The sequence below is a fragment of the Musa acuminata genome, chromosome BXJ2-9 (genome assembly GCF_036884655.1).
Source record: "Musa acuminata AAA Group cultivar baxijiao chromosome BXJ2-9, Cavendish_Baxijiao_AAA, whole genome shotgun sequence".
Classification (NCBI taxonomy): domain Eukaryota; kingdom Viridiplantae; phylum Streptophyta; class Magnoliopsida; order Zingiberales; family Musaceae; genus Musa; species Musa acuminata.
The window spans coordinates 37,385,301-37,407,315 of NC_088346.1; the positions used below are offsets into that span (position 1 = coordinate 37,385,301).

Consider the following 22,015-nt stretch of genomic DNA (forward strand, 5'->3'; position numbering starts at 1 on the left):
TGTCATCTTCAGAGGAGCTCGATTCATCCCAATTCTTATTCTTTTTCTTGCATTCAAAGCAAGTAGTTCTGTTCTTTTTATTCTTAAATTTTTGTTTCGTTAACTTTTTAAATTTATTAGTGAGGAGTTCAAGTTCATCATCACTTGAGCTTATGCTCAAGTAGTCTTCATGTGTTATATGTCCCAAATCCTTCCTGTCCTTTGGAAGGTTGTTCTAGAGTTTCCTTTTTATTACATTATTCATTTCGTAGGTCATTAAAGACCCAATTAGTTCTTCGAGAGGAAATGTTTTAAGGTCCTTGGCCTCTTGAATGACCATAACTTTTGGATCCTAACTCTTTGGAAGAGATCTTAAAATTTTAGTTACTAGTTCAAAGTTAGAAAATCTTTACTAAGAGCTTTGAGTCCATTGATGACATCTGTGAAACAGGTATACATGTCTCCGATGGACTCACTTGGTTTCATCTGGAAAAGTTCATAAAAATGCACAAGAATATTGATTTTGGACTCTTTCACTTAGCTAGTGCCTTCATGAGTGACCTCAAGAGTTCTCCAAATATCAAAAGCCGAATCACAAATCGAAACACAATTAAATTCATTTTTGTCAAGTGCACAATATAAAGCATTCATAGCCTTTACATTTAGAGAAAACATATTTTTCTCCAAATCATTCCAATGGTTCATTAGAAGAGAAGACATTTCAAATACATTTTCGACTATGTGCCATAAATTTAAATCCAAAGAAAGTATAAAAATTAACATTCGAGTTTTCCAATAAATGTAGTCCGTCCCATTGAAAAAGGGAGGACGAATGAGAGAGTAACCCTCTTGAAGGCTGAAAAGAGCCATTTCTATTTGGGTTTTAAACCAAAGTAGAAAACCATGGCTCTGATACCAATTGTTAGGATCGGAGCGGCACTAAGAGGGGGGGGGGGGAGGGGTTTGAATTAGTGCAGTGGATTAAAACTCATAAGTTTGAAAATGATTTTGTAAATATGTAGAGATTTCAATTTGACAAAGAATGTTTTAGTAAAAGTAGCTCGAGTAAAGTAAGGAGATGATAACCAAAAGCTTGCTGCCATGTAAATAATGGTTTTAGAAAGGTAAACACTCATACATTCAAGGAACACACCAATTTAAAATAGTTCGGTCAAATGACCTACATCCACTTGCGAAGCCTTCTTTGATGAGGCTCCTAACTTCCACTAGCAAATCACTTTGAATGAAAAGGATAAATACCCCTCTTACAACCTTTTATAAGTGGTTCACATCTTACAGATTTTCAAAGAGAAAGAGGGAGGTGAACACATAAGCTATTGAAAACAAGACTTGCTAAAGACTTTGCTAAGGCTTTATCTCAATCTCTAACTTCTCAAAGGTTGTATTTTCTAGTGAGAATTAAGGGTTATTTATAGGCCCAAAGAGGATTCAAATTTGGGCTCCAAATTTGAATTACTTTTGGGTTTCCCGATGCTGTTAGTGCCATCGCTTATCAGTGTTTGATAATGATAGTGTACTAGTGGTGCCACCGCCCAGTCCGACGGTGCCACCGTTGGACCTGTCAGGTCCTGGGCGGTGCCACCGTCGGACCTCTCGGGTTTTGGGCGGTGCCACCGCCCGTCCTTTTAATTTACTGGTTGGGCTCTCAATTTGGACCAAACCAATTCAAATTCAGGCCCAGTTAGCCCCTAACTAGGTTATAGGATTAACCCTTAATCCTAACCCTAATTACATGCAAACTATGAAATTAAGACATAGTCCTAAGTAGATCTTTTAACCGGCAATGTCGAGTTTCCTTCCGGCAAGCTTTCCGGCAATCTTCCTACGGACTTCCAATACACCCTCGGATTTCTTCTAGCAGGCTCCCGATCTTATAGCGAGTTTAGCAAGTCTTTGGTAAATAGCCGAGCCTTCTCGGTGATCTCCGCGAACCTCCGATGATCTCTTTGGTGGACTTCCGAAAGCTTCGACAAGTCCCCGATTTCTTCTCGGTTGGTTCCGGCAGCACTTCCGACAAATCTTCGGACTCTTAGCAGACTCTCGAACACCCATCAAACTTGACTCCGGTAGACTTGCTTTATGTCTTCAAGCTATCGTAGTTAATCCTGCACACTTAAAACAAAACTTTGATCAAGACAATTAATCCTAAGCAATTAATCAAGTTGTCCAGCATGTCATTGGTCTCTCGATGCTTCGTCCGATTCTTTGGCACATCGTCCTCTCTTGTGTCCTATTGCCCAATCGGTCAGTTGACTCCGCAACTATGATATTCTTGACATAATCTCCGCTCTTCTTGGCCCGATGCCCAAATCCACGACCCGAATCCTTCTGTCGATACGTCGACCAATCCACCGGCCCGACGTCCAATCTTCTGACATGTTCCTCCGGCCCAACATGATTTTCCTACTTTAATTGTCTCATCCTGATCGAAGTATCCTACATCACTCAAAACGTAGATTAAAACATAAACATATATCGATTGGTTTCATCATCAAAATATGAGATTCAATAGTTAATAATCATGATATAATATTAGAGTTTATTAATACGAAACATCAATTAGCTGATATCTTTACAAAACCCTTAAATGAAGAACGATTTGATTTCATTAGAAGGGAATTAGGGATGTTAAATTGTCCAAATGCATGAATTTATTAAATTTTTATTTTTGGACTTTCTTGATCACTCACCCTAATCATGATCTTATAGTATGCGAAATGAGCCATATGCATTTTCCATAGAAGTTTTTACGATGTTTGCGTACAAATGATGAATCATGAACTTATGGTATACATTTTACAATATGAGTTCAATATAATGAATCATGAGTGTACAATCTTCAATACAAATTTTCTTTTCTTATGATACGAATTTTACATGATAAGGTTGTATGGTTCATAACAATAAAAATCTTGCTTGATAAGGTTGTGTGGTTACATGTGAATTGGTATCACCACCCTCCCCCCCCCCCAAACAACTATGTGAGTAGTGCTTACTACCTATAAGCACTGGCACGGCCCAGCTGGTCGTAGCACCGCCAGTTGTCACGGGTGGCAAGCGGTAGCATCGCTCAGCTAGCGGTGCCATCGCCCGCAACCTGCCCCCTTATAAACTCAAGTTAGGGCTGGCAGTAGAACCGACCCCAACACATTCTACACTCCTCCAAATAGCTCCAAACCTATTGCTCTCCCTCTAGCAACTCAAAATTCCCCACTTCCTACTAGATCAAGGATCAATCTCCGACATTTTTTTAAAGATCACTAGAAGGGAGAACTACTAAGGTAATCTTTATACCAAATTAATTCTCCTTTGTATTACTTATTCTAGCTCCTTATTTACCTTCATTATTGTAGTCTCAATGAGTTCTAGAAGATCCTCAAGGGAAAAAGGGAAGAGGAGATTAGATGAAAATTATGACTCCCTACTTTTCAATTCTAATCAACATGCCCTAAAATTTTTATCCATAAAGTCTAGACATGTTCATATGGGTAAATATGTTGATTTAGATGAATTATGTGATTTGAAACCTATTCAATGGTTTGCTAATCTAGACATTATCTCAATCCTTAAAATGAGTTAGCCTATCTACCCTAGACTTGTTAGGTTATTTTATAACAATTTACATATAGATGAAGATGAAAGGGTATCTACCTATCTATTAGGACATCATATACCCATTATGGATAGAACTATTTGCAACATCATAGGAATTCCGGTAAAAGAAAGAGGGTGTTATTTTAGAGGACAATGGGATGATGAAACAGTTGGAACTAACTTATGTTGATATCTTAGGAATAATTTTTGGCAATCCCAACTTAATGATTCTTCCAAAAAGCTGCGAATATTTACTACCTTTAAGAACCAAAATACTTCATCACATCCTGATAAGTATCATTCTCCTAAAGCAATATCATCATGATGAAGTAATCCAAATGGAACTAGGTACTATGTATTGGATTATGAAGGGACGTAATAATTATTTTGGTTACCTAATCCAACAAAACATAATTGAACTATCAAAAAAGGATATGATGCTTCCATATGGTGACTTTATCACAAGACTACTTCATACCTATGATATTGTCATTCCACCCGACAAAGAAGTTATAAAACAAGACAAATTTAGTATCATAAATAGAAATATACTTCGACAGATGATATGTATATTCAGAAATGGTATATGGACTAGACTATCTAGAAGGACTGATCCCCTCCAACCATAACCAGAACATGAAACACTAATTTTTAGGGGTAATCTATCTCCTCCAACTGGTCCCTTTGAGGAATCACCTCCAGTAGAGCAAGCACCTCCCTCATCTATCGACAACATAGGGACTCAGATGGATTGATTTGAATAATGTCAAGATCGACTTGAACAATGCCAAGATTAAATTTTGATTGAGTTGCAGTAGATTCATCAATAACTCAATACCTTGTTTAGACATTTTAACTAGCCACCACCTGAATAATTAATTGTGACTTTTTGCTGATGACAAAGGGGGAGAAATGGATGAAATCCTCTTCTTTTATTTTGCTTACTTTGATGTTGTAATCCTATGTTGTTTACCTTGATGTTGTAAACTTAAAATACTACTTACTTTGATGATTACAATTCTGTGCATTGATTTCCATGTTATCTCTTCAAATGATGAGTATGATATCATGCTTACCTTGATGCTAAAAATTTCTGTCAATATCATGCTTATTTTAATGCTGAAAATTTCTATGATTTTGACTCGAAAATGGATGTCATGCCTTGATATCTTTTTGATAAATAGTTAGCATTTCATTTTGAGAATGTTAGATCATGATAGGAATCATGATGTGCATGTTGATAAGTTTAATGAACTTAACTTAGTGGTTTAATTCTTGAATTCAAGAATGCCTTCTCTCAATTATGGCATATTTATTGGGGGAGTTAAGATTAACTCCATCACCAATTGGTTGTCATTATCAAAAATGGAAAGATTGTTAAATCTTAGATTTTGATAATGAAATCAATTGATAAATTATTTGATCTAATCCTTATATTGAGATAAGTGTGTAGGATTAACTACGATAGTAGTAAGGCGTAAAGCAGATAATGGGCCGAAGTCAAAGACTCAGACGATATACCTAGAGCTCGCCAAGAGTTCATCGTGAGATCACCGGAAGGACATTGGAAGACTCATCGGGAGTTTGCCAGAAGCTCGTCGGAAGACTCATTGAAAAGTTCGCCAGAGGATCGCCGAGTAAAAAATTGACATACTAGACCATGCTTGCCTTAATCGTAGTTAGAATGATAATTATAATTGATTTGGGAGGTAATCTTATCAACTTTGTTAGGGGCCAACTAGGCTAGTTTGGGCTAAATTTAAGGCCCAACCAGGATGCTGAATTCCTGGCTAGTGGTGGCACCACCTCGAAAGCAGCACCCGAGGTGGTCTGGGCAGTGGTACTGCTGACAGTTAATGCTGCCAGCAGTGGTACCACCCCTATCAAGCGGTGGTACCATTAGAGCTCGGTCTCCGAGCACTGTCAGGTGGTGGTACCACCGAGTGTCAGGTGTCAAGTAGTGGTACCGGCTAGTAATGGTGGTGGTACCGTCAATACCTTGAAAATATGGGAGGAGACACTTTTTGGCTCCATTTTTTAAAGTCATTGGGGTCTATAAATACCTTACCCTTTTCTGCATGAAAGCTATTGGCATAATCTTGAGTTCTTGAGTCTTAAAGTGTTGTAAAAGAAAAGAGTTCTCCTCCTTCATCTCTTAGCCTTGTAACCATCTAAGAAAGAGGAGTGAGACTTGTAAGGGTTGTCTCCTAAACCCGACAAAAGGAGAAAGAGCTGTAAAAGGTGGTTGGCCTTCGCTTATTGAAGGAAGGCCTTTAGTGGACGACAGAGACCTCGTCGGAGAAGGAATCCGAAAGTGGATATATGTAACATTGAACGAACCACTTTAAATTATGGTTTGCTTTTTATTTATGCAATTTACGTTACTACAAATCTCTTTAATCCTCTCTTGCACTTTTACGAAAGCTTTTAAGTTTATAATATCTCTGAAATGGATTAAATCGAAACCATTTTCGTCGGAATCAATTTTAATCAAAATAAATATTTTTTTAAAATCAAAAAAAATTTCCACTATACTAATTCACCCCTCCTCTTAGTGCCGCTCTTGATCCTAACACCCATATGGCAATGTACGACCTAACCCATGTGGTTAGATACAATCCAGTTTATGTAGTCATATATGACTCAGCCCATGTGGTAAGGTACAACCCAACCATGTGGCCAGGCATGAGCTAGCTCATGCAATTGGGTATGACTCAGTCCATTTGGTCATATATGACTCCAACTCATGTGTCTAGATACAACCAACTTGCGAGCCAAGCATAGCCTAGTTCAATAGTAAAGCTTAGCCTAATCTATGAAGTTAAGCATGTCCAACTATGTGATTGGCATTAGACATATCGTTACTTCTCTATATAGTCCGTTGTACCTCAACTCAACCTATTACTTAGAATAAGTATATGCAACGTATATAACCCATCCAAGACTTAGGTGGGTTGATTCGATTTGGGCTAGCACTATACGACATAGTCTAATTTCCTCTCTCTCTATTAGTTTGAGCTTGTTAATTGACTAAATCAGACATTTTGATTGGTTAAAGTCAGTTTAGGGTGGTTCCAAACTAACTTGACTAATTCAAACCTACTTGACTTAATCGAGATCAATCAAATCTAGATTAAACCAGTCTAGGGTGATTCTAGACAAGTTCTATTAGGATTTGATATTGGTTCTATTAGATCATAATCGAATTAAGTTTGGTTTAAGTCAATTGAGCTATTCCAATTAGGGTTTTGGTTGATTGAGGACTATTGAGAGATTGATGTTTCATGCCTTTATGATTTGATGAATTTAAAGGTTTTATCTAAAGATGTCATTTGAAAATGATTATTGGTTTTCTATTTTCTTAAGTTTCTGATATTGATATGATATTATCATGTAGTAGATGTGACTAGACTAGTAGTTCACATTGGGAGTGCAACGTATGAAATGAGCTATGGGCCCATCATAGTGCGGAGCCACCAGTGAACATAGTATAACAGATTTACATCAAGTATGGTCTCTCATACTATTTAATCATATTGATTTTTTGATGCAAGCATGAGTGAATAGATGAGTATAAATGAATGATCATGGATGTTTATATATTCCTACCGAGGGTAGGTATAGTGATTCTCATCGGGGATTAGCGGGCCGTTAGATGTGATGGTTAGACGGTTCCTCCATCCGCTATTAGGAGGAACATGTCTTCACTTACGTGGGTGAGGGATACCACTCCATCCACTGTTGGGAGTGTGATATGGATTATCTCTATCTGCTATTAGGAGGAATCCATCCCGTGGAATATGTCACTCCACCCACTATTGGGATAGTGCACCATCAAGTGTGACGTATGCCTTTGTTATCTAGTTATTATATATGTGTTGCATGTACCTGATATATGATTTTATTTATTATGTAAGAAATAATCAACATCTTTCTAATACATAAGTTTTATAATAAATTAATATATTATCATTTATTATTGAATTATTAATATTTATTTATATTTCATAAATATTGAAGATTATTTTTATGATTTTTTTGAGGTTCCTACCAACATATGTGATTGTTGATATGTTTTTATCTTATATTTATTTTTAAAATAATCTACTACTTTCTAATAGATCTGAAGCTTAGGTGTAAGAGACTTGTGACCCTACCAAGAAGATGTTATCATATTTCTAGTTAATAGAATATTTACTATTATAAAGACAATGATTTGAATTCTAAAAAAAATAGTTTATTATACAAATTATAGATAATAAAATATTAATTTATTATTCTTTTTATAAATTTGGGATGTGACAATTAAATGGTATTAGAGGAATTATTTTGAGGACCTATTCGAATATGGGATCTTAGGTTTAGAATATTAGATGACACAATTAGTTTTTGAGATTTAGATTTTGAGAATTAGATTATAATACAAATTTAAGAGATTACGATCATTTTTTTGAGTCATATATGATTTCCTTTATAAAAAAATAATTGATTAAAGATGTTACTCAAAGAGAATCCCAACTTACAAAGGGCACTAGCCATGTCCTGAGCCCCTCCACAAGGATCTCGAAGCATGTCTTGTTGGGGGGGGGGGGGGGGGGTGGAGGGGGTACGGGAGAATGATAGGGCATATTCTAGTATTGGCCCCATGGGTGTGGTCAACAACCACATCAGTGCAGACGTGGAGCCTTGAGACTAAGATGGGGCTCCACGTCTGGTGTGCCACTTTAGACTCGGGATGACAACCGTCCCTTTCCGCGCCGTCTGGAGCCACACGGGAAAGCGTCGAACCATTGGTGATCGTTTTGGAAAGCTTGGGATGACATCATGTGGCACTATTTTGCATAGACCGATCAGCGATCACCTAGAGGTATGAACCGGTTGCTTGAGGAGTCGGCCAACGTAGTCAGATCATGCATGGCCGACCCTCGGGAGCTAGCATAAAAGCCCTCCGACCAGCATCAGGGAAGGAGGGGCGATCCTTTTATAGAAACTCCACTCGATATTAATGCAAATTTAAGAGATTACGATGATTTTTTTGAGTCACATATGATTTCCTTTATAAAAAAATAATTGATTAAAGATGTTACTCAAAGAGATTTAGATTTAGAAGATTATTTTTATGATTTTTTTGAGGTTCCTACCAACATATGTGATTGTTGATATGTTTTATCTTATATTTATTTTTAAAATAATCGACTACTTTCTAATAGATCTGAAGCTTGGGTGCAAGAGACTTGTGACCCTACCAAGAAGATGTTATCATATTTCTAGTTAATAGAATATTTACTATTATAAAGATAATGATTTGAATTCTAAAAAAAATAGTTATTTATACAAATTATAGATAATAAAATATTAATTTATTATTCTTTTTATAAATTTGGGATGTGACAATTAAATGGTATTAGAGGAATTATTTTGAGGACCTATTCGAATATGGGATCTTAGGTTTAGAATATTAGATGACACAATTAGTTTTTGAGATTTAGATTCTGAGAATTAGATTATAATGCAAATTTAAGAGATTACGATCATTTTTTTGAGTCACATATGATTTCCTTTATAAAAAAATAATTGATTAAAGATGTTACTCAAAGAGAATACCAACTGACAAAGGGCACTAGCCATGTCCTGAGCCCCTCCACAAGGATCCCGAAGCATGTCTTGGGGGGGGGGTGGAGGGGGTACGGGAGAATGATAGGGCATATTTTAGTATTGGCCCCATGGGTGTGGTCAACAACCACATCAGTGCAGACGTGGAGCCTTGAGACTAAGATGGGGCGCCATGTCCGGTGTGCCACTTCAGACTCGGGATGACAGCCGTCCCTTTCCGCGCCGTCTGGAGCCACACGGGAAAGCGTCGAACCATTGGCGATCACTGTGGAAAGCTTGGGATGACATCATGTGGCACTATTTTGCATAGACCGATCAGCGATCACCTAGAGGTATGAACCGGTTGCTTGAGGAGTCGGCCACCGTAGTCAAATCATGCATGGCCGACCCTCGGGAGCTAGCATAAAAGCCCCCCGACCAGCATCAGGGAAGGAGGGGCGATCCTTTTATAGAAACTCAACTCGATATTAATGCAAATTTAAGAGATTATGATCATTTTTTTGAGTCACATATGATTTCCTTTATAAAAAAATAATTGATTAAAGATGTTACTCAAAGAGATTTAGATTTAGAAGATTATTTTTATGATTTTTTTGAGGTTCCTACCAACATATGTGATTGTTGATATGTTTTTATCTTATATTTATTTTTAAAATAATCGACTATTTCTAATAGATCTGAAGCTTGGGTGCAAGAGACTTGTGACCCTACCAAGAAGATGTTATCATATTTCTAGTTAATAGAATATTTACTATTATAAAGACAATGATTTGAATTCTAAAAAAAATAGTTTATTATACAAATTATAGATAATAAAATATTAATTTATTATTCTTTTTATAAATTTGGGATGTGATAATTAAATGGTATTAGAGGAATTATTTTGAGGACCTATTCGAATATGGGATCTTAGGTTTAGAATATTAGATGACACAATTAGTTTTTGAGATTTAGATTTTGAGAATTAGATTATAATGCAAATTTAAGAGATTACAATCATTTTTTTGAGTCACATATGATTTCCTTTATAAAAAAATAATTGATTAAAGATGTTACTCAAAGTGAATCTCAACTTACAAAGGGTATTGGCCCCATGGGTGTGGTCAACAGCCACATCAGTGCAGACGTGGAGCCTTGAGACTAAGATGGGGCTCCACGTCCGGTGTGCCACTTTAGACTCGGGATGACAGCCGTCCCTTTCCGCGCCGTCTGGAGCCACACGGGAAAGCGTCGAACCATTGGCGATCGCTTTGGAAAGCTTGGGATGACATCATGTGGCACTATTTTGCATAGACCGATCAGCGATCACCTAGAGGTATGAACCGGTTGCTTGAGGAGTCGGCCACCGTAGTCAAATCATGCATGGCCAACCCTCGGGAGCTAGCATAAAAGCCCCCCGACCAGCATCAGGGAAGGAGGGGCGATCCTTTTATAGAAACTCCACTCGATATTAACTTAACCCTCAAAGAAGTCAAATTGGGAAAGCCTTCCCCTCTCGACCTACTCTAGTGTGCAGGAGCCTAATGATAACAAAGCAGACAATGCACCCAAGAGTCATGTTAGGAGCCAACCCCAAGCTCAACCCGACCCGACGAAGGCTTAATCACCAGGATAACCCTAGACATCGACAATTGAATCAAGCTGACACCTAGGTTAGCTCGTTAATAGTTATTAATTATTCTTTCCACATTCAAATGACACGTTGAAATCATGCTCCTTTGACATATTGATCCCATTTTTTTTTATGACATTCTATCTTAAAAAGAATATGTGATGGTTAATCAAAATGTTGAATTTATAAGACTTTTTTAATACTATAAATGTACGATGATTGCGTTGATGCAGTAATATATAAAGAACCTTTATTGTAATGAATGACAACTAGCACGTTACAAGTTTCGCATCTAAATTCATTGCTAACCACTAGTACCACCTGATTTTATTTTATGTTCAATTTATTTTAAAGATTCATCGACACTAAGTTCTTATTTTTTATTTTCATAATTGGTATTTGTTTGGATCAAGAGCACTAAGAGGCGGGGGGGGGGGGGGGGGCGGAGGGAGGGGGGGGGGGGTGGGGTGGGTTGGAGGGTTTGGGGGGGTGAATTAGTGCAGCAAAAAACTTTCGACGATTAAAACTATGTTCGTACGTTGAAATTCGATTCCGACGTAAAAGTCATTTCATGCAGATAATAACTTTGAAAGTTTACGGAAACATATTTGAAGTAAAGTAAGGAAGGCAATTTGCTGTTAAGATAGAAATCAGAATGTAAGTGCAAACTGAAATATGATGTTCGTACGATAAAACTGATTTCCGTTTTAATGTCGATTCAGAAAATACTTAACTAAGAAACATATTTGTAAATGAGAAGAAGGCAGTAAGCTACTGAGGAGGTTTGCAGTAAAGATAAGATGCTCAAAGTAAATGCAAACCAGAGAAGACGAGAGTTTATAGTGGTTCGGTCAATCGTGACCTACATCCACTCCTCCGATTCCTCTTCCGTCGAGGCCACTGGCATCCACTAACGATCTTTCTTTACTAGGCGAAGATCAATCTCCTTCTTACACCCCTATTCTCCTTTTACCAGGTTTAGGAGACAACCCTTACAAGCACTCACTCTCCTCTCTTAAACAGAATTCTAATACTTAAGCTAGAGGAGGGAAATTCTAGAGATTGCAGCAGCGTTTTCTCTCTTTTAATCTCTCTATGCTTGTATATTTTACCCAGGGATGGGAGGGATATTTATAGGCCCTAAACCAGTTTGAATTCCGAGCTCAAAACTGTCATCTCCCGGAATTCCGGGGTCTGGCGGTTGTACCGCCTGACTGGGGCGGTTGCACTGCCTGGCAAAGCTCGAAGACTGAGCCTCTGGGCGGTGCCACCGTTTGTCAAGGGCGGTTGCACCGCTTAGTAGAGCTTGGAGATTGAGTCTCTAGGCAGTGCCACCGCCTGACAAGGGCGGTTACACCGCCTAGTCTCACTCAGAGATTGAGCCCTGGTAGTGCCACCGCTTGCTTGGGGCGGTTGCACTGCCCAGCTTTCCTGGGAGACCCTCTCCTTGGTGGTGCCACTGCCGACCCTAGCGGTGCCACTGCCTAGTAGGAATTCTGGTCCGAATGGGTTGATCATGTTAGTCTTGACTCCGGTGCAACTCCTGCTGCATGTCTTTCTTTCATCGTAGTTAATCCTGTTATGATCAAGAGCACTAAGAGGGGGGGGGTGAATTAGTGCAGCAGAAAACTTTCTACATTTATTACTGAGTTCGTATGACAAAGTCGATTTCAGTAGAAAATTCGATTCATAAATCACTTTAACTTGTGATTAGGCAAGAGGCAGTTAAAACGAATTTGTTAAGGTAGTTTGCTGTTGTGATAGAAATCAGAATGTAAGCGCAAACTAAAATACGATGTTCGTACGAGAAAATCGATTTACGTTTAAACACGATTCAGAAAATATTGAGCTTGGAAACGCAAACGTAAAAGCGCAGAAGATAGTAAGCTATGAAGGAGGTTTGCAGTAAGGATAATAAGCTCAAAGTAAATGCAAACTAGAGAGCAATGCGATTTAGAGTGGTTCGGTCAATCTTAACCTACATCTACTTCTGGCTTCCTCCACCGATGAGGTTGCCGATGTCCACTAGAGGCCTTCCTTCAATAGGCGAAGGCCAACCACCTTTTTACAGATTTACTCCTTTTGACGGGCTTAGGAGACAACCCTTACAAACTTTTCTCTCATCTCTTGAAAGATCTGAACTTGGAAGAAAAGAGGGAGAAGAACCTTTAGCTTATTACCAACACTTTTGAGCTCAAATATCTCAGAGTAAGATCAGGATTTTGGTGGTTTTCGTTGCTCTTTCATTGCTGAAAGAGTGGGGTATTTATAGGCCCCAAACCAGTTTGAATTCTGAGCTTAAAACTGTCAATTCCTGGAATTCCGGGGTCTGGCGGTTGCATCGCCTGACTGGGGTGGTTACACCGCCTGACAGGGCTCGAAGACTGAGCCTCTAGGCGGTGCCACCGCTTGTCAGGGGCGGTTGCACTGCCTGGCAGAGCTCGGAGTCCGAGCTCAGGTGGTGCCACCGCTGACCCAGGCGGTGCCGCCTCTAGGCAAGAGATCTAGGTCCGAATGGGTTGATCCATTCGGCCTAATCTTGTTCTTTCAAGGGCCCAATTGCCCCTAGATTAAGTTAATGGGATCACCTCCCAATTCTCACTTAATCATCGTACTAACAATGACAATTCTTAAGACTTTTACTACAGCTTGCTCTGGTGCGTCAATCGCTTCTTCCAGCGAGCTTCCGGTGAACTTTCGTCGATCATCCGATGAACCCTCGGTGAAGCTCCTGCGGACTTCCGGCAAACTCCTGGACTTGCGACGATCCACTTGGTGAGTTCCGATGAGCTTCTTTTGGCAAGCTCCAGGACTTCTCGGATTTGTTCCCGCAGAACCTCCGACTACCGTCCGAACTTCCGTCGAGCTCTCGAACTCCCAACGTGATCATAATCCTAACTCCAGCACAACTCCTACTGCATGTCTTACTTTCATCGTAGTTAATCCTGCATAATTATCTCAACATATGGATTAGATAACAAATGACAATTGATGTCATCATCAAAATCCGAGATTCAACAAATCCTGCACACTTAAAATAAAACTTCGATCAAGACAATTAATCCTAAGCAATTAACTAAGTTGTCTTGCATGTCATTGGTCCCTCGACACTTCGTCCGATTCTTCGGTGCATCATCCTCTCCTGCGGCCTATTGCCCAATCGGCCAGTTGACTCTGCAACTTCGATATCCTTAGCGCAATACCCGATCTTCTTGGCCCGATGCCTAAGTCCATGGCCCGAAGCCTTCTGTCGATACGTCGACCGATTCATCGGCCCGACGTCCAATCTTCTTACATGTTCCTCCAGCACAACATGATTTTTTCTGCTTTAATTATCTCATCCTGATTGAAGCATCCTGCGTCACTCAAAACGCAGATTAAAACATAAACATATATCAAGTGGTTTCATCATCAAAATACGAGATTCAACAATCTCCCCCTTTTTGATGATGACAACCACTTGATGACAGAGTTAACCTTAACTCCCGAAGTTTAAAAAACTCTTCCTATCAATATACCATATTGATATAACCTTGAATTCAAACTGAATTCAAGTCATTGCAATATTCATCATGAATACTTGCAACACGTTATCATAAACTTATGCATAGACTTATGTATTAACATGTCATGCCATCATCACACTTCTCCCCCTTTGTCATCAACAAAAAGGAGAAGTACAACTATTCTTTGTGTTTGTAATATAAGTTCAACTCATTGCATGAAAAACAAAATATTTTATTTTTATCATCATGCAATCTAGCAATTTTACAACATTTTAGAACTTGCAAGATAGCAATTTAGAGATGTTCAAGAAAGCAACTCTTGCTTCTTGAAATATACAAGTTTTACGAGCTAGCAAATTCAAAGATATGCAAGTTGGCATATTTGCTTTTCTTGAGATAGGCACTATAGCACATTTTTGCATTTTCTCGATGTTTCAAGCTAGCAATTCTCGGTGATGTTCAAGATAGTAATTTCTTCTCTTTTGAGAAGTGCAATTTTTACTTTCTTCTTGAATTGTGCACGCTAGTTATCTCCCCCTTAATCATTATCAAAAAGAAGGGAAGACCCTTTATGTCAATTTCTAAATCATGACAAAGGTGAGTAATCATTCTTATTTCAAAATTTCATAATTGAGATAAACCTTGAATTCAAATTAAGGCAATTTTAATCATGATTCATATCATATGCAATACATCACATAAAAAGCATAAGTATTGCATGCATCATTTTAGCAACAAATTGTAGCATTTCATCATATGGCAAGATATCATCAAGTAAAATTACGATGCAAGTTCTTGTGGCATATGACAATCATAGCATTTCGATTATCAATTTACCATATATTTCGATACAATCTTCTTTTGATATCTTAACAAAATTCAAATTCAAATATGGCACTTATAGCATTAATTCATATATTTCTCATTCAAATATGACACTCATAGTATCAATTCATATATTTCTCTCCCTTTGTCATCAACAAAAGGAGAAGTAGCTCTAGCTATTTTAAAAGATATGTAAGTTTTTATAACATGAAGCTAGATTTTCATCACAACATATAAGTACAAAAGCATAGCATGATTCTTAAGTTCAATCATGGCAATTCAACACTTGTTTCTTGTGCAAGATTACACTTTGCTTTTCTTTGCATGTTCTAACTAGCAAAAGCTTTCTCCCCATTGTTTTTGTCGAAAAGAAGGGAAGAGTACAAGTTAGCCAGCATTTGTCTTGAGCTAGTAATCTTTCTCCCCCTATGTCATTACCGAAAAGAAGGGAGAAATCAAATGCCAAAATACTTTAATCATTATACAGGCCATATTACAAAATCATGTCATGATATCAAGAAAATTCAACAAGGACATGATTCATTCGACAAATCCTTTTAATAGAGCAAACGGATTATACAACAAAGGATCATGATTAAAATATATCAATATCATAGATCAAGTCATGATTCGTGATTCATCATAAAGCAAATTAATTTTCAATCATCACATAAGGAATTTAAAGAATTTTTGAAACATAGGAGAATGATTAATTTAAGCATGCAATGTTTCAATCAAATTCAAGTCATGAATACCAATACTTTCATATTGTGAGTATCAATTCATAAATACCAAAAGATATTATTTATGATTCCAATTTTGCAAGATCAAGATTATGATTTAGATAAAACTCATTCAAATCAAATTGTTAACTCGAAACTCATAATCAAGTCATCAAAATCAATTTCGAGATTCACAAAATATCATGAAATTATTAATCTCGATCAAATGGGAAAAACATTTTTTAAGTGATTCTTTTTCATCTAAGCATGCCTTAGTCTTTATATGTCAAATCAAGATAAGCATGAAAGTTCAAGACGTAAAGGCAAAATCTTATAAAACAACTCATCAAGCAAGATTTTAAACATCCATTTTCAAGCCATATAAAGAGTAAGTCAAGGATTCAATTATCTCATATCATGAATTCCAATAGGCATCTCAAAATATCAACATCACATTAAAAAGATATTTCAAAAAGATATATCAATAAGTGATTCATTTGTATCATTTCATTCGTTCGGAATATTCTCCTCTTTGGTAAATAAATGTAGGAGAACAAATTGAATTAAGGAGATGTAACATGATTAAAGCATTGAACATGATTCATATTTAAAATGTGTCTCATCTCATAAGTATGAATCAAGCATTTGTAAAATCTGAAATCATCTTTAAAGTCATATTCAATAAATTCATACATGACAACCATAGATTTATTGAAAAGACGATAAGATAGAGGATCACATTTCATTTTTATAAATTTATATTCATGTGATTTGCTTCTTATAAGCATGTCTTTACCTTTATAAAACAAGTGTCAACATTTAAGACAGAAAGATAAAAAACAAATCATGAAGTATGATTTCAAAAAGTATGTTAAAGAGAAATCATTAAGACCAAATGCATGATACACTCATTTATTTTCAAAATATTCATCATGTTTATTTTCATGAGATTCACAAGATTGGTAAAATAAATTCATTAATCTCTGATAGAAAATTATTTCCATTTCATACAATTGATTTCATGTGAGGGTATTCAAGTCTTTTGTGGAAACATGTATCATCATTTAAAATCGAAACATAAGTTTCGTCATGAAGCTATCCAGATATCTTATTTGTGGTCAATAAGTTATCATAATTCATGCATCGACCATCTATTACGCATTGATCTGCAATCAAATGAATCCTGCGATATCTTAAAGGGACCTTCAACCATGACCTATTTCTCCACAAACACTCTCCATTTTATTTTCATACCTTTACTAATGCTAATTGAGCAGGAAACTTTGATGATAGAATATCCACGTCGGGGTATATTGTCACAAGATAAATCTAAACTTAGTACTAATCTAATCAGTTGAAGTTCTAAGAAGCAAAAGATAGTCACACGGTCTACAACTGAAGTTAAATATTGTGCTATCGCCACCATTATTGCAGAACTCAATTGGGTCACGAATCGGCTCAAGGAACTCAACATCCACTCTACTCTTACTTTTATAATATATTGTGATAATGTCGGAGCTACCTACTTATGTGCCAATCTAGTGTTCTACTCCCCCGTGAAACATATTATCATTAACTTTCACTTTATATGAGATCAAGTTGTCCGACATCAACTATATATTTTTTATGTATATATGGTTGATTAACTAACAAACTCACTCATGAAGCTTTGCCAGTAAACTATTTTCATTGCATTGGTCTAAGATTGAGATCCTTGACAAGAGCACCATCTTGTGAGAGCATGATTGTAGATAAGATTTTTCTAACTACACAACAAAGTCTCACTGCTTTGTTAAGAAAAATCCTCTCTCCTAACTTATATAAATAGGGAAAACATATCAACAAACTTTATAAAAATATATCTTCTATCAATGACCAATCTCACCTAGTTAAAAAAAAAAACTTCAATGGAAAATTTTCCATCGGGAAGCGATAATAATATCATTTTCTTCATAAGTTGATCCTGAGAGGAAGCATAGTGTTAAGCATTCTGATGATATAAGAAAGAGTTCTAAGGAAGCCAAGGAAGCTTAGCCAAAATCACATATTATATAACAAGTAACAAGATATATCAATTAGCAGATTAAAAAAAAACACACACAAAAGATAATGAAACGATTACTAACTTCTCATATCATGGATGCCGCCAAGGAGGTTGTTCAGATTCAAAATATTCAAATATAATCTCCTCATGATCCACGTGGATGCCTTTATCAAAGAAAACTTTAGCAGAAGAAGACGATGAATCTGATAAGCATGCACCTTTGTCCTTCCTTGGTAGGTTGGGGCAGTAACATTGAGAAGATTGAGAGAGAACCCAAAGAAGAAACAGATTTTGCTGTCTTGTTCCCCTCATGATCTCTGGCTGACTGTCCACTCAGATTGCAATATTTAGTACTCCTCGATATTCCAAATAATTGCACAGCAGCGCAAAGTATGCAGTGAATTCATGACAACCATTCCGCAGCCTTGTAGAATTGTAAAAAGCTTGTGTCTTCACTTCCGACCCAAAGCAACCAAGCTCTTCATACCATTGCCAAATGCTTTTCAAGGAGATGTTAGGAATCTCGTGCCAGCTATCTTTGAGTCGTTCATGAGAACAACTGTTGCAGCTTCTGTCCAATAACTGGAGCAGCAGAAAAAAGAAATTTCTCAAAGTCAGCAACCGGACTGCCAGGTACCAGTTGAACACTTTCTACTGCAGTTTGCAATTCATAGGCATCCTTGACAGCTCCTACTATCTTGTCTAAATCAGTCTCAAAACCAATAAATTCCTTGTCTTCTTCTGTCTTGTGTGTTTGGCAGTTGATCACAGCATGTACATCAACTTCAGTTGAATTTGGGTAGGTGCTCAACTTGTTAGCCAACTTTTTAGCTTCAGAATTTGAGATATCTCCATCTTTATTCACATCCTCCACTTGAGCAGTCTTTGGATATGAATGATCAAGAAACTGTTTCATCCATGACAGAAACCTTTAACCAGTCTAAATTGGCCATATCAGAAGCTATGAAATCTTTCCTCCCTACTGGGAGTCACTTCTGTATTGCAGATCCATTACTGCTCAAGCTGTTAGCTTCTCTGTGACTTTCAATATTCGGTTCTGTGCATCGATAGTCTTCAATACCTACACCGGAAAGATCTTCCTGAATATATCCTTGGAGTGCTTAGTGGTGTCACTCTCACAATTAGCGTCAATCTGCCTCTGACCAAACTGATTTGATGTAGTTGGCATTTGGTCAATTTCACTAAATGCAGCTGGCACATCTAAATGACGGATCCCATCACCTTGTGGTGCTGCCTCCATAAGAACATTTATTTCCTTCTCTGAGCGTCCCAGACAACAGTCAATACTGTCAGTCAGCTTAGACAAACATCTTTGGGAAGAGCTGTTGCTATGTGATCTTAATCCTGTGATACTATGTTTGTTAAGACCCTCAAATGGTGAATTATGCTGGCATTCTTTCTGCTGAAAATGATGCTTTGGAGAATTGGGCGTGTCACCCTTACCAATGTAACATCCACTCAAGATAATTTGTTTTTTGCACTTTCAAATGTGGCTTTAGATAGAGTATAACTTGTCTTAGCCCCTCTTGGCTTGGCTCTGCTTTAGGGCATTTGCAGATTATTCCACTCTGCTTTTGCTTTTGCCCAATAAATTTGTCAGGATTCATTTTCATCTTGGTATCCTTTGATGAAACATCATGGTGAGCATACAAAACACTGACATTGTTAGCTTTGGAAACACAATTTTTTTTTTTTTTTTAACCTTCTGCCATATGGAGTAATTAATTACTTTTAATAAAACTATATATGTTCCTTTGTGTAGAGAAATCTTGTTCTCGAAGAGGACTATTCGTTGCCGAATGAGTTCTCTTGTCATAATTATTGATGTGTAGTGGTATATACGGTAGCTAAAGAGAAACCAATCTCCTCCTTTTTCTCAAAAGAATTTTTTTAAAAAATATTTAATTTAATAATATATTATTTAAAGGATAAGGTAATTACTTGGAGGATAAGTGATTCAAGTTTGAAAATAACTTTTTTTTATAGAAAAGGTCCTTTAAAATTAAAAGTTCGTTGCTTTTTAAGTATTGTTTATAACTAAGTTTAGATGTGAGAAGAACCTTTTTTTTGTTAGAATTCATGCATATGTCAGTGTGTATAGATTGAGTCAATCAAGAGAGATTTTTTTTTTATATTTTATTATTCTGACATAGTAGAAAATTTCAATTTCTTTACACTATGAGTATAATTTCGATTTGTGCAAAATTAAGTAAATTTTGTGATATTATGTCTGGTCTTTTTCTTCTTACCATCACATACGTCTCACTCTAAAAAAATTCATTATCAATATCTAATGTAGTTATTGATGATTAATTATTTTTTCTCCATTGAGGCATGTAATTACTATTAATTTAATAAGATATAGAAAAAGAGTAAAAAAGATTGCATTATAGTTTCCAGTTTATAATGTCAATTAGTGTGGGGCATTCAGTGATTAGGAGACATGACCTTCAAGAAGGCGGCACCACCATGAACAGTTTGAAACATGTCTCCACTGATGTGCTCAACTCCTGCAACCAAACCATGCCATGAACGTATAAGATAATGCTTCTTCTTCCTGGCTAGGTTGCTACTTATGATCAAAGAACAAGATCATGGTGGACCTGGCGTGCGTTGGGCACCGGAGATAACATGAGGGAGGTCATAGTTGATGCCCTTGATGTGTGGGTGCTTGATCATTTGGAGGGATGATGCGCCGTCATTGCCATCGACATTGACGAGCACCTCCATGTTGTCAAAGCCACTGTAGACACGGAGTAAATCCTTGACGATACTGCTGGGGTGGCCTCTCAAGCCCTCATTGAACACCTTGCTGAACCATGGATCAGAACCCGTGTAATCGAATAACAACATCCCGTAGGCAGCCTTAGAAGGGAAGCCGCCCTCCAAGACTGAATCCTTCAAATAGTGCCTGAGATTTATTGTTTTCGGTGTTTTTGCATGATGACTACTTAGCCTTAGCTGCTACCAATCACTAGGAGAAAAGCTACAGTAAATGTGCCTAGAAGATCTCAAATCTATCCTCCTACTTCTAAATTACCATGTATCCACAAATATCTTATCCTGCAGCAACAAAGCCAAAGCAGCTATGGACACACCATCCTCGTTCTTGTTCCGGTACTTGCAGATGGGAGGTGCGCCGTACTTCCTCGTAGGGCGGCCATCGGCTCCGGTTTGGACGGTGCAGCTGACGACAGTGTCGGGGGCGAGCAAGCGGAGCATTCGGTCCACCATCGTGGCCGCCTGCAGGTTCTCGGTCGGCAGCCGGGCAACGATCTCAACCGGGCTCAACATGGCGCCCGGGCCGGCCTCGACGATGATGTCGAGTTGCCGGAGCTCGATAGCGGCCTTGATGGTGAAGGGGAGGGCGTGCAGCTGCTCGCTAGCTGTAAGGCACACGCGCCTGCCTCCTCCTCGAGCGTCAGCTGCTGGATGTTCTTGGTGGATGCCATACTACAAGCTAGCTAGCTAGTTTGCAGAACACGTGATGGTGGAATACTATGAGATGAGGAAGACTGGTTGAGCTTGGGGTGGTATAAGAAGGGCTTTCCATCCAGATTTATAGTGTGGAATTCCTCTCCTACAAAGAGGATCGTTCCCAATTCATATAGCTGGACAACAATCCGTAAGCAAAATGACAGTGCAATTAGAGCCACTTGTATAAAGTGACATATGCATGTTATTTGTGTTATTGGTATTTCATTTGGCTTTGACTATCAGGGATGTATGCTTATTACTTTTAACGCCACATAATGCTAATTAACTGTTCATGATCAAACTTTACGCTTTTTTCACATAGTGATAAGACGAATCTGAGTAGTGTGCTTAAAAATAAGATAAAGGGAATAATTTATTTTGATAGAGTAAAAGGTGGTGAGGTTAAAAGAACCAAATAACCTATTCTTGATTAATGCAATAAGTGGTGTTCTATCTTTTGTTGATTAGTGTCATGTGGTGGTAATAATTGGTGTTCTATTTTTACTGTAAAAGTATGATTTAACTTCTTTTATCATTTAATATAATATTTTGATTAGTATCATAAAAGTGAAAAAGATTAATATTGACTTATAAGAGTATA

General features: G+C 37.5%; 1 long non-coding RNA gene across 1 annotated transcript; it reads left to right on the forward strand.

The window, feature by feature from the left end:
- The first annotated feature begins 17,833 nt into the window (after positions 1-17,833).
- Positions 17,834-21,639, forward strand: LOC135621967 (uncharacterized). The gene is made up of 2 exons (XR_010490976.1): positions 17,834-18,549; positions 21,007-21,639. It is a non-coding gene; the product is annotated as an uncharacterized LOC135621967 (long non-coding RNA).
- Positions 21,640-22,015: the final 376 nt, after the last annotated feature.